General features: G+C 43.3%; 1 long non-coding RNA gene across 1 annotated transcript; it reads right to left on the bottom strand.

Moving 5' to 3' along the window:
* Positions 1–7,627: 7,627 nt before the first annotated feature.
* On the bottom strand, positions 7,628–11,068 carry LOC306830976. The gene is made up of 4 exons (XR_013780047.1): positions 10,948–11,068; positions 9,331–9,490; positions 8,649–8,729; positions 7,628–7,689 (listed from the first exon to the last, which is right to left on the bottom strand). It is a non-coding gene; the product is annotated as an uncharacterized lncRNA (long non-coding RNA).
* Between the last annotated feature and the right edge of the window lie 2,502 nt (positions 11,069–13,570).

A 13,570-nucleotide genomic window follows, 5' to 3' on the forward strand; every position in this document is an offset into this window, starting at 1 on the left:
TCTCTCTCTCTGAGTCACACACATACGCACATGCACGCCCACACACACACACACACACACAAACACACACACAGACAGCTTCCAGGATCTTAGGAAAGCCAGTCGTCTGTGCAGTTAAAGGATGTGGAGAAGGAAGTGGAGTGACAGTCGCTCAGGGTGCTGCAACCAGTCACCACCCAACTAACTGACTGTTTGACTTGGTAGCACGCCGGCTGACTTACTTTCTGTCTCACCATAACTTCTCTAAATGTAAAAAGTAACTCACCTAAATCTAAGCAGCTCATCAGGAAAAGTTAGACCAGGACAAATGTCCTCACTTTAAAAAAAAAAAAAAAAGCTGTCATCACTAAAGGCTGAAATGAAAAAACGTTACAGTCCAAAGTGAGAGAGCGCACACTTCACCTGGACCACACCTCACCACAACAAAACACTCCTTCAAGTCCCAGTTGCTCAATGTCTCCTGTGAACCCTTTTTATGCAAACGACACACACCTGAGCCCGGCTCTTTTCATCATGTGTCCTCACCAAATAGAGAAACACGTTTCCTCTGCCGTGGAAAAATGAGGCCACTGTGGACGTGCTGAATACTGCAGTTCCTCTGGTGTCCACTAGAGGCTGGCTGCACAAGCTAAGGAACCCCCATGATGTGTTTTATTAACGTGTAAGAAAATCCTCATGTGGGACAAACTGCAGAAAAAGGTCCGCACAGAGCTCCGCCCTCAGTGGGTCGTTTTATTCAAACGCTTCGATGTCAGGAAGAGCTCAGAGATGGACGGTAGGGAGAGCAGACGATGGAGCCGGGGTCACAGCTTGATGACTTGAATCATTGTTAAAAAAAGGTTTCCTGTGTCTGACACATCTCGACACAGGTGGACTGTAAAGTGGACGCAGGTTGTTGAAGGCGGACATGTTGAGAGTGAGGTCGGATTCTTTGAAAATGTTCAGAGTGAGTTTAGACAAAAAGACTTCAGGGTGACTTCGTTGCACTCACTTTGTTCTCCATCGAACGTGGAAGATCCACAGTGCGGACTCTTTTATGTGCTTGAAGACGTATCGGAGGATTCCTGTCGTCCGACTTCATCTGTTCAGTCGCTTCATAAACATCGTTATCGTGACGCCTTTCCTGAGCAGGCGGCTCGAAACTGTGTAAACAAATATAAAACAACTTGAAGGAACCTGTTGTTGTTGTTGTTGTTGTTGATGATGCGTTCTTACACTGAGGCTCCTTTAAGGCAAGGCAATCTATGTAGCACCGTTCAGACACGAGGCAAATTCACAGTGATTTACAGACATGAAAACATAAAAACAGTAAAACAGAACTGAAGAAAGAAAACGTCGAAATGATTAAAAAAAAAAAAAAGGAGCAAAAGAAAGAAGGCGTCACTTTACAGTTTAAAGCTTTCATTATTGGGAATGTGTCATGTGGGGTGATGATCAGGAGGAGGTTAGGTGGACAGTTTGAGGTCGCAGCAGTTATAGTACAAGTGTGTGTGTGTGTGTGTGTGTGTGTGTGTTAGCAGGCTGTGTGGATATTGCAGGTCAGATGGAGCAGGTAACTGATTACCCCCAGGTCCGGTCGAACCAGGTCTGTGTGGGTGAGGAGGGGGAGCCAAAGGGGAGGAGGTGTATTTTTATATCCTCATTAGTTTAACCCTTAAAGCTTCGACCCCAAACTTTACACCCTGACCATGAAAGCGAGGGATTTCCTCGCCAATTGTTGTGCGTAGAGCTCGCTTTTGTTTAGCTAAGACTCAAGAAAAACAGAGTGCAGGAGCAGAGCTGGTTAAGAATCCGCAGTATGGACAAACAAGGTTTGAGGCTAGCTTTGAACTGCCAGGATCTCTAAAAGAAAGTTCTAGATGAAAATAGAAACGATGAAACCACGGCAACCTGCAAAGAGTGAAAGATTCATTAAAGAGCCATTTTCAAGAAGACGGAAAATAAAAGAAGAAAAGCAAGAAAAGGGGAAATGCATTTTTTTTTATTCACATCCAGTCGGTCTTTGTGTCTGTGCATGTGTGTGTCTGTGCGTGTGAGTGTGTGTGTGTGTAGGTGTGTGTGTATCACTGTTAATACATCCAGTTTTGTCTCTGTCTGTTGGAGTGGATTTCTAAAGTCAGTCTCTCTCTCTCTCTTTCATCCTGCTGTCCAGAATGAGGAAGTGAAGCGTAAGGACTGGGGTTAAAGGTGGAATTGGTTGTCATGGCAACACCTTTTAGGTCAGTTTCGGGGGGGGGGGGTGTCTTATCATCGCTCTCTAAACTTCTCTGAACCAAAGGTGCAGTATCACCTTCACATTCCAGCTCGACCCTCGCTGTGAACGTAAACCTGCAGACTGATGCTTCCTGATCTGCGCTCTGATTGGTCAGTGAGTGTGACATCACTTACCGGATCTGAGCAGGGGGGAGGAATTTCCCACTTTGAGATCAATCAAGCAGCAGCTGTTAATCCTGCTGCTTCCCAAGTTTGCACATGTGCCAAAGATTCAAACATGGCCGCCGTGATTCTCCTATACCGTGACTATCATTAAATATCGGAACGCTAGCTTTAGCTCGCTCTGAACCAGACGATGACGGAGCGTCATCATTACAGGCAGCTGAGTAAAGAACATAAACATTGTTGTTATTGTGGAAGCTCATGTCAGGATAAATGTGATTTATTTATTCATCATGTTTAATGAGGTTTTTTTTTTTTTTTTTTTCAAATCTCTCTAAAGGACGTCCGACATGACGTCAGTGAATCTCTATAAAGAGCCGAAGTTCTCGGTTCTTTTAGGGGTGTTTACAGCTGATTCATTATTGGAGGTCAAACGGCATCAAATGCTTAAATATGTTTTACTTGTGTTTAAACGACTGAAATGTGAATTCAGTTTTGGACCAATGAGAGCGGAGACGTTTAACCGTTACCACCACGTCTGCTTTTTTCTGCTCACATGAAACCACTCTGATGACGACCTGACTGATGCACCACGCTAACACTTCTGCTGTCCTTCATCGGCTTCTACTGGACACTAAAGATCCTGTTTGTCTTTACAGATGTGGTGAACGATTCTCATTAATTCATCACCTTGATATCTTGTGTGTCTCTGACGTCACTCACAGTCAAATCAAGTCCTAATTATTTGTGTTTACTGCTGGAGAGCTTCCTGCTGCCTCCGGTCTGTCTCCTCCCCGTCTTCACGTTCATCGACATGATTTTAGACTCGCTGTTACTCGTACGTTATTCCCCTCCGTCACCCTCTCACCTATCGGCCGCTCCCACCCCCTCAAAAAAAAAAAAACTCACCCTGCCTTTCCCCTCTTATCAGTGTGAATCCCAGCCAACCCCCACCCACCCACCCCACCTGTAGCGCCAGGCCACATTGCCACGGTTACTCATTAACCAGGACTTCCTTTTATCCATCCCAGACAACCCCCAGGTCACTGCCCGAGCCCCGTCACACAAGCTGCTCTCGCACTGTGCCGCTCATATAAACCACTGAGACAGTGAACAACCATGTACAACATACACATACATGTTGATTTATCTGTGGGATTCATCGATATTATCTGCTGCCTTCCTTCTTCACTGATATATTGGGGCAAACGCAAAGTCAAGTGTAAACACTGTGGAAAAAACTGTTTGCAAGAAATTCAAGTTCTTTATTTTCTACAGTTTCATAGAAGTTCATTTCTACTTTAAAACTCAAATGTGTGGTTTTTATTTCAAGTGATTCTTTGATTTCAGTTTGAAATAGTCAATAAACACAATAGTTCCTCAGATATGATCGCTCACTTATCAGAAACAATATCCCATCTTTAACAGTTGAGCATATTTACAGCAGACACCATGTCAAAACACAAAAACCAAAGGATCGTTTATTAACCTTAATCGAGGGTCAAATGTTCAATTAATCCTGAATATTGATTCGAGGTTGTGTCACTTAGCCCTGACTCTGAATCTGCTTGCAATGCATGCTGGTACATGTAGTTGCTGCAGCCGGACTCCGCACGTCTGCTGACGAGTTAAAGTGACGGAGGTTAGACGCCAGAGCTGACCAATAAGCCCCCCCCCCCCCCCCCCTGTGCTCTTTGATGACAGTCGTTGAACGTTGATGCAGAAAAAGGTGAACTAAAAAAAAAAACAACCTCTACTTGATATGTTTCCTGTTTAGTTGTGAATATGTGCAGCTTGAGTTCAAACAGTGGCGACTGGTCTGCGCGCTGCACACGATGCATTATGTCACAGCCTGCAGCAGCCACTTGCAGGTAGTTAGGTGAGCAGTGGTGTGCAGCACGCTGTGACAGATGCCTGCTTGGATAAAGACCCTCCCCTCCATTACTGTCTGTCCACTGAACTGTCCCATGTTAATGACGACTCGCTTCAGTCGTCACGCATGTTCAAAGCTCCGTGCAGAACGGGATTTATTCGATGTCGGTTTCTTATAATGACGGGAGAAATTTCATCTCTCCTCTGCTTTATTTTCATGTTAACGCCACGCATAGATGTCGTGCTTTCACTTGATACGATTGAGTTTCTGCTCAGCGCCTTGATGATAAAGACTTGAAAATAAAGAAGCAGGTGAGGGCAGGAGGCAGAGCTGACCAATCATTAATGCAGCAGGTATGCCCCGCGCCGTTATCAGCTGGCAGACGGCCAAGCCCCGAGCCGAAAAACAACACAAAAAAAAAAAAATCTTATCAGGGGAGGTCGAGCCTGCTTCTGACTGCTTTCAGGCCCTGAGACCTGAATGTGAACTACACAAAGTCTGACATGAGTTTGAACCGCTGACATTAGGTGTTGTGAAACGAGTGAGGCCTCTGGCTCAGCTGCTCGGATCGACATGAGAACACAGTCCGGGATCTGAAGGCACATTATGTCATCACATGCAAAAAAAATCCTTGTTTAATTCTCGTAAATATTTGGAAAAACGATCAAATCAAGGAAAGCTCCTGCTGCGATCCTCCTGCACGACATGAAGCAGCTCGATGCTGTGGAAACTTCCTCTAACACGTCTTTGAAGGCAACAGCAGCGTCCTATTTATTTCATGTCCTGTCATGAAGCCGTAGTACGATCACATTGACGATGGTGAACGGTGCTGTGTGTGTGTGTGTGTGTGTGTGTTTGTGTGTGTGTGTGTGTGTGTGTGTGAGGAGCTCCCACTTCCACAACACCATGACACAGTGAGGATTCACAGACAGTCACAGAATCGATATGATCGAACGACGGCTTCATGACAGCGGACAACGTTTACGCCTTCTGAAAAGAGTTTGAGCCGAATGGAGCTTTTTTTATTTTTTTTTATCACTTTAATAAAGTGTTACCTTTAACACACACACACACACACACACTCTCTCTCTCTCTTCTCTCACCCTTGTCGATCAAACAAGGGTGGGGTTGGGGCAGGGTCACTCTGAGGCTTCCAACTGATCCCATCAAAACCATCAACTGTGCTCTGTGTGTGTGTGTGTGTGTGTGTGTGTGTGTGTGTGTGTGTGTGTGTGTGTTTGCACAGTGGTAAAAGCCTGAAAGAACACCACCCCAATAAACCCGCCCCTTTACTTAGACCCTACCAGGACACCCAGGTGTGACAGGACACACACACACACACACTCTCACACACACACACACACACACACACTCACACACACACACACACACACACAAAGAATAAAAAATGTCCCGAGCATCGCTCTTTAATTCACCTAAATGTGTGTTTGAAACTGTACTTCAACTGTGTTTGTCTCTCTATCTGTATGAACCACTGTGTGTGTGTGTGTGTGTGTGTGTGTGTGTGTGTGTGTGGGCTGAGACCCCCGTCCCCTGCACTGACAGATAGAGTCGGTGTTATTAGCTCAGTGCCAGGTGAGTCTGTGAGTAAACACAGCAGACAATAGTTGGAGCCCATCTCCTCCTGACAGCCCGCCTCTGTCAAAGCCAGCCATTGTTCTGCACAACCTGTGTGTGTGTGTGTGTGTGTGTGTGTGTGTGTGAATAATCTGAGGATATACCCCACCATATACAGATACACAATCGCACACAATACATGCAATGACTCATCTGCAGACAGGCGTATTGTACGTGTGTGTGTGTGTGTGTTTTTATGTGCCTCTCTTACCTAAACGATCGGACACGTAAAGTTTATGTTTAAAACCTGAATCGTCTCTGTTGGTTTTTCAAGCTGCTGATGAAATGATGAAAACATGAAGCAGGAGGTTCAGCGAGAGACAGAAACGCTGCTCGGGTTTTTACAAGTCTGGAGAGTTTCGGAGTGATTCAAAGATGTGATGCTTGTAGTGTTGAGTTGAAAATACAAATAGTCACTCTCAGAAATCTCCCGACAGATGACCAAACAAACGAGGGGGAATAAAAGTGTATTTTTATAGAGATGTAAACGCAGCGCTCGGGGTCGTAACCTTTAAGTCAAAGTTTGAAGAGAGTGTAATTAATTTAGCTGTTTGTTCATCCTGCACGCTCCACAATGTTTCACACACATCCCACATATGTTCCTGTTCATGCTCAGAGACTGCCCTGAATCTCTCCTGTAAGTGGGTTATCCCTTGAATAATACAGCTGTATAACTTTGACTGTGCTCCAGATTCAGACGTGTATCACGCTACCTCACACATCCACAATCAGCGGTTCACTCAGGACAACTGAGACTGTCACGAGCCAATCAAACGGCGGCACAGCTGACGAGTTTATCTGCAGCAGTTTCGGAGAGAAACATCCGTGACTGAGGTTAGCATCCCCGCCCCTCCTTCAGCGCTCTCCTCCTCCGAGCCACCATATTGTGCAAACACACCATGTAAACAGCTGGGGAGAGCGTGCATGAGTGTGTGTGTGCCTGTGTGGCCTCTATGCAGCGTGCATGAGTGTGTGTGTGTGTGTGTGTGTGTGTGTGTTAGGGAAAAAGAGACAAACATTAAGAAAAAAGTAAAACATAAAGACTCAAAGAAATGAAAAGCAGGAGAAAAAGATGTGGAGGATAAAAAGTGATCGAGAAACACAGAGGCCTTTGTCTCTCTTATCCTCTCCTCATAGGTGCCTCACACTTTAACCCCATGACTTCTTCACCTCTCAAACCCCCCCGATCACCCCCCCCCCCCCCCCCCCCCACCTCCACCCTTCCCTCCACACCCTGCCCCATTCATCCCTCCATCTCAGCATCCCTCCGCCCTGCACTCCATCCCAGAGCAAACACTCCTCAGCGCTGCAGGAACAAAGCAGGGATGAATAATGGCAGTGAAATGTCACCGTTCCTCCATGGCTGCCGCCTCCTCCCCTCGCTGTGTGCCCGGGCCGAGCCCCAGTTAACCATTAACTGCTCGCACAGCACCTGAACCAGGAACAATGAACAGAGAGGGAGGGGGGGAGGAAAGTAGGAAAGGTACAGCGTGTGTAGGAAGAGAATAACGCTGATAAATAAAGGCCGAACATTGTGATCCTGAAAAACACAAAAACAAACCGGTTTCCTCCGAGCCCGTCTTCTGATGGGATGTTACAACTTTATTAGAGATGGACTGGAAACATCTAGAAGTCTTTATATCACCTCACATCTGTCCCACATCACCAGTGACTCAAACGAGGCGTGTGACCCGACTCGGTTCGTCTTCTTTATTTTCTCCGTAACGGAGAACACAAACTGTCCGTCAGCAGGCTGAAGCTCCATCCTCACTTTGCCTCCCTTTCTTTGAATCCATGTGAAGCTGTTGATGTGAGGCGGGTTCAAATGTCACAGGATCATTTATCAGATCTGTAATAAGGAAAATATCTTTATCGCTGTATTAACGTAAATGTGTCGACACCGTTTCACCGTTTCATGAGCTTGACTTTAAATTCCCTGTGAGACATTTTCATGATACAGTTTTTAAAAGATTTATTTTCTGGGCCTTTATTGGAGAGGACAGTGGATCGATTAGAAACCAGGGAGAGAGACGCAGGATGGAGCCACAGGCCGGACTTGAACCGGGGCCGCCCGCCTATCTGATGGGCCATCAGCTTAAAGTAAAGTAGTCGTGTATGAGGGATGTGGTTGATCCACGTGATCTTCAGCAGCTCCTCTTGTCCTGCAGAATATTAGATGCATTTGTTCTAATCTCCAGGATCTTGTTTTGTCGTCACATAAATAAACCGTGGTTCCCCTTTAAAGCTGCTCTATATGTTTTCATTTTTTTTTTTTTATCATTTTAAACTTTCTGCTGCCTCTGCTTCTCTCCTATAAATACCTCTATGTGCTCCCGCCGTGCTAACACTGCTACCTTTGTGCTGCTAACACGCCCGATGAGCCTGAAATGAAATGCACTTTAATTGCAGCGTGTGCTCTGCTTTATGTGGCTGTTTGAGAGGAAGTGATATTTTTAGCCCTATACGCTTTAGTGACGATGACACTGTGAAATAATCAGGACAACGTTTGTACTCTCTGAAACCCCAGAGGACTGTAAGACGTCTGTGTCTGTGACTTTTCTTCAGAAAACACACAAATAAGGAAAATATTGATCAACGCTGGATTTAAATAAGAAACGATGAGCTTTTAAATCAAGCTGTTTGTGAAGTGAGTTTGGTTGTTCTGTAAATCCCCCCCCCCCCCCCCAGATGACCTGTTTCCTGTAGCATCATTAGCTGTAGCTGCTAACACCAGTTATCAAGGGCGTTGGTTTGGACTCACCTTTTGGGGGCGACACATTGTTAAGCAGGGGATGACAAAGGAGATGATGTAAATCTAGTGACTGGGATCATACTGCCTGACCTGCAGGGAGGAAAAGTAAAAGAAAAACAGGTACCCGATCATCGTATTTCGGCGGGCACTCGGGTTTAAAGCCTCACAAATCGTGAGTGTCGGTAACTGAGTCATTTGAAGCAGAGGAATTAATGTTCTTTGGATTCTCTTTATTATCTTCATGTAAGAACCAGATTTAAAACATCAGACATTATAAGACCAGTGTCTGGTGAAAGTGATGGTTGTTGTAATTTACCGAGAAAAAAAAAACGAGAGAAATGTTCTGAACTCGAGGACTATAAATAACTTAAAGAACCACAGTCGCCTATTTATTCTGATCTGTAGTTTCTCTCTTTTTTTCCCCCCCGTTCAGAAGTCAGAGAGCTCTTTGAGTCTCAGCGGTTTATTGGAGAAGCTTTAAAGGACCTCCTCTCTGTGGGCGTGTGAGAGGAGACAGAGGAGGAGACATGGGGGAAGACGGGCGGAGGAGGGGGGGCACTCTGTAAATAAAATGTGTGATTCATGGAGCGGATGTTTTGAGGGAAACAGTCTGAGGATGTAGCTGCTCTCACTCTGTGTTTTTTACCGAGCTGAACTGGACCTGTTCTGTGCAGCTCGGACTGAAGCTCACCTGTACCTGCAGCAGGACACACACTCTCCATTGATACACTTTAGTTCCCTCTGTCTCTGCATGCAGACCTCGCTGGCACACTAACACTGAGTCGACTACAAATATGTCACGATCATTACGCCAGCTCTCCCGCCTCCTCAGAACAGCTGTCACGGTCAAACTGAGATATTATTAAACGAGAGGTCAGGAGAAGATTCAGACGACATTTTGAATTTTGGAAAACAAACACTTGTAAAATCCCCTTTTTCCCCAAGAAGGATCCTAAATTTCATCCTCGCATTTCAAGGGACAAAAACAGCCACTAATCGACTTTGACTTCAAATCAAAGAACGATCGAATTCCGACATGAAAAACTAAAAATTAATACAACATTTCTCATATCTGAGAAACCTGAGAAATCAGCTGTTCTGGTATTTTATTTAATTTCAACATGAATTTTGTAGTAATCATATCTTGCTGCCTTAAAAAAAAGGAGTAGCATCTTAAACCTCACTGGGATTCATCATGTCTGATTAATAATACAAACATGACAACAGTATGTTTGATCTCTTTAATCCACATGAGGAGACCCTTCTATCGTTATGTACGTATCATGGTTTCTAAAAAAAGAACATTAAATGGAGAAACTGACCCTGAAGAAGCTGGACTCATATTTACTCTGGTCCCTGGTTTTCTGTTTGCTTTCATATTTATTCAAAGTGTGAACGGAGAGAATGAGAACGAACTCCGTCTGCCCGGCGGTGAAATAATCGTTCCTTCCACTCAGACAGAATCTCTGCCAGTTTCTGGACGATGAATCAGATCTGTTCACTGCAAGGTCAATCATTTTCCTTTTTTGTGTGTATCATTTTAAAATCAACCTGTGTTTCACATCGTCAGAGCATGTAGCTCCTCTGACTCCTCAGTCTGTTAGCTTGATGTGGGATAGATGACATAGTTTGTTTGCACTGTTGTTACCTCCTCTTGTTAAGCCTCATTTCTGTTACATTGAGTTAGCTTGAAGCATCGCTGTACACATACTTAACTCTGAACACTGTGCAGTCTAACATGATAATAAAACACTGATCCCGAGCACTTTGAGAAAGAGCTTTAACGTCACAGATTAGCGACCATTTAAAACCAGCCTTGCGATCAAGGCCGTGTGCGATTAGCCGGCTAATGATTAAATATGCCCACAATTACTCATCCCATTAAGTAATTATTAATATTCTTTGCAAATTATGATAGTAACGTGAGTCATATGTTGTGTCTAAACTGTAAGCTAGCAGGCTGTAGCCAGATGTGCTGCTCTACTACCCTGCTGTAAACTAGCTCAGTCGACTGTTAGCATCTTGTAGCCGTTTCGTCAGTATTTTGATCAGGAAAATGGAGATATAGTTGTTTGCAGTCTGTGTCAAATTAAACACCGGCTGAAGCAGTGAGTAACCAGCACAGGCATGTGGAAGCTAACCTGGTCAGCGGTGCTAGCATTGCTAATGTTAGCCACGCTCTCACTTATGATCCCGTCTTTTGCCTTGTTAAATAGATACATTTAGCTAAGTCGACTCGCCAAGGAACCTCCCTGCTGTCAGTCTGGGTGCTTTGTTGTCTATAATGTGACTTATTAAATGTGCTTACCTTGAATCCCGTTAAAAAGGATCATCGAGACCGTTAAATAACTTTAGGTCAGTTCAGGTGTGAGTGTCTTCTCAGGCGTCTGAGAACTGCTCTGACCTTTTTCACTTTAACCAGCTCCTTTTAAAACCTTTCTATTTATCCTGCTATTTCTGTCCCAATGTGGGCAAGCGTGTGTGTGTGTGTGTGTGTGTGTGTGTGTGTGTGTGTGTGTTTAGCACATTTATGTCTCTCTGTCTGCTAGTTCAGTTTTTGTGTCGACACATGCGCTATCAGTGTTTCTGAGAAACAAGCAGGTTTGCTCTCGTGCCGCTGTTGTCTGTTTGTGAGTCTACTTCTTCACTTGTTTTAGTTTGTTTTATCAGTGGGTGTGTGTGTGTGTGTGTGTGTGTGTGTGTGTGTTTCCTCTGTGTAAAGCAGTAAAAGGAAAACTGGTGGTAAAGAAATGAATGAATGTTGATGTTATTTATTTGATTTGGCGCCTTCACCGTTGAAAAGTCACCCACCATATCACTAATTCATTCCTGTTGACCACTGAAAGAGCAAGCCTGTGTGTGTGTGTGTGTGTGTGTGTGTGTGTGTGTGTGTATGTGTGTGTGTGTGAGAATAGACCCAAGGGGACACAGAATGTGTATCTTGTATGGATAATCAGTTTGTTTGAGTCAGTTTGCACGGGAAAGAGGAAAAGTGACTGTGTGTAGTTTATATTTGGTTGAAGTTGATTCCAGGCGTGTGTCTGTGTGAAGCAGAATTTTAGCAGTTGTGTGTTACAGCTCCAGCATCCAGCTGAAATAATGACAAACATTATTCTATTTTATTTATTCAGCACATATTACAAAAAAAAACATGGTGGAAGGAAGAGATGAAGCCTGGTGGACTTTTACAAAAGTTCAACCTCTTTCAATAATAACAGAGAATTTATATTTACAAGGCTAACAAATACACATTTGTAAAGTAAGGAGGAGTACTGACATAATCAATGATACATGGAGAAGATGGAAAATAGAAAAAGGCAAAAGAGACGAAGCACCAAATAGTCGTTATCGAGTGGAAGACAATGGGAACAAAATAATGGTAAAAATAAAGCAAACTGGAAAGAAAATGAATGATGGGCGGGTCATCACGGAGAAAAAGAAATAAAGAGAGAAAAAGACAATGTCAAGGACCGAAGGTGACTAAATGATTCATGAAAGGAGAAGATGGTTTTTTAAGCTGCTTTTTAAACAGTGAGTGGGAAAATATGAATCTTTCAGGTGGAGTTTAAAACATCAAATGTAGCAAATATTTGTGTTTTCACTTGAGACATACTTCAGCTCACAGTTTGTTTTTTTTAATGACAGACTAATGAGGTCGGTGCTTAAATTCACTTTTTTCACATGTCGGACGTCTTTCTTCATATTAAAACAAATATAGTTGTCATCCATTATATTGTCTATGTACATATTTACGTCTGCATGTCTGCTAATCCTTCTCTAATATACTTCTTCTTCACACGATAACAATCTTCGTTCCATGTGATCATCCAGATGTTGATGTGCTAAAAGTAGGACAATCCAAAGGTTGAAGAGCGACGGCGACTTTTTAAATAGTATTAATAAATGTTTAAACTTTTTCTACAAAGGCCTGATTTAGCGTTTCATAAAAGCTATTGATTAAATTCTCTGGGCATTTTTTCGAATCCGTCGAAACCGTCTGTTTGTCCCAGTTGTAGCATCTGTCCAGGAATCTCTGGCCACGATCCAGCTGAATGCTGCCAAATCAAATCAGTTCTAAGTCCAAATTCAAAGCACACACATGAGTAATCCTTTTACGAGAAGGTTTCTATTTCTGTCCGTCTTTGCATTTTATGTATTGTTTATCATTTTATTTCCTGGTAAAAATGGACGGGTACTCAATCTAGAGTGCTTTCTATTAACAGGTCACATTGTTGTGTTGTTTTCTCACTACTTCGTTTATTTTTAAACAGATATTATAGAGATTCAGAAATCTCCCCTTCAGACATTAAAAAAACAACAACCTGAGACCTGAGTGTTTACTTCGTTTTGTATCTCTACCTTCTCACAAGTCATTTCATTGTTTTAAATTGCCGAGCTTTAATTAACTGTCGGTCCAGGCAAACAAGCCCCGGAGCTTTTTATTTGGTTTCAGTGAAGCCTCATTCAACTTCAAACAAGCCCAGATGGAGGGAAAGGAAGGCAGCTGCCAGTCAGCTGATAAACGCTTCATTTCTCCTTTTTCTCTCTCGTCTTTTCACGTCAGGGGCCAAAGGATGACAACGATGTACCTCAGTTAATGTTTTAGTTTCTCCACACTACTAACTCGTATCCAAAACATCTCTTTACACTTTTCATCTGCAACGACTCGGACTTAATAAACCTCAGGTCTGATCTGTTCTCTCTGGGCCTGTCAGGTAAATGTTGCTTATATTTAGTGTAATGAGACATGAAGGCGTTCATAAAAAATAGAATTAGATAAATAAACTGAGATTTGAGTTTCAGTGCAAATAGATCGATTTATAAAATACATTATTTATCTTCATATTTTCATCAAAGAGTTATAATTTATAATTTAAAGAAAATCCTTTTAAATGTACAAAAGTTAATATTCCTGGATGATACCAGAGGAG

The sequence above is a fragment of the Symphodus melops genome, assembly GCF_947650265.1.
Source record: "Symphodus melops genome assembly, chromosome: 10".
NCBI lineage: Eukaryota > Metazoa > Chordata > Actinopteri > Labriformes > Labridae > Symphodus > Symphodus melops.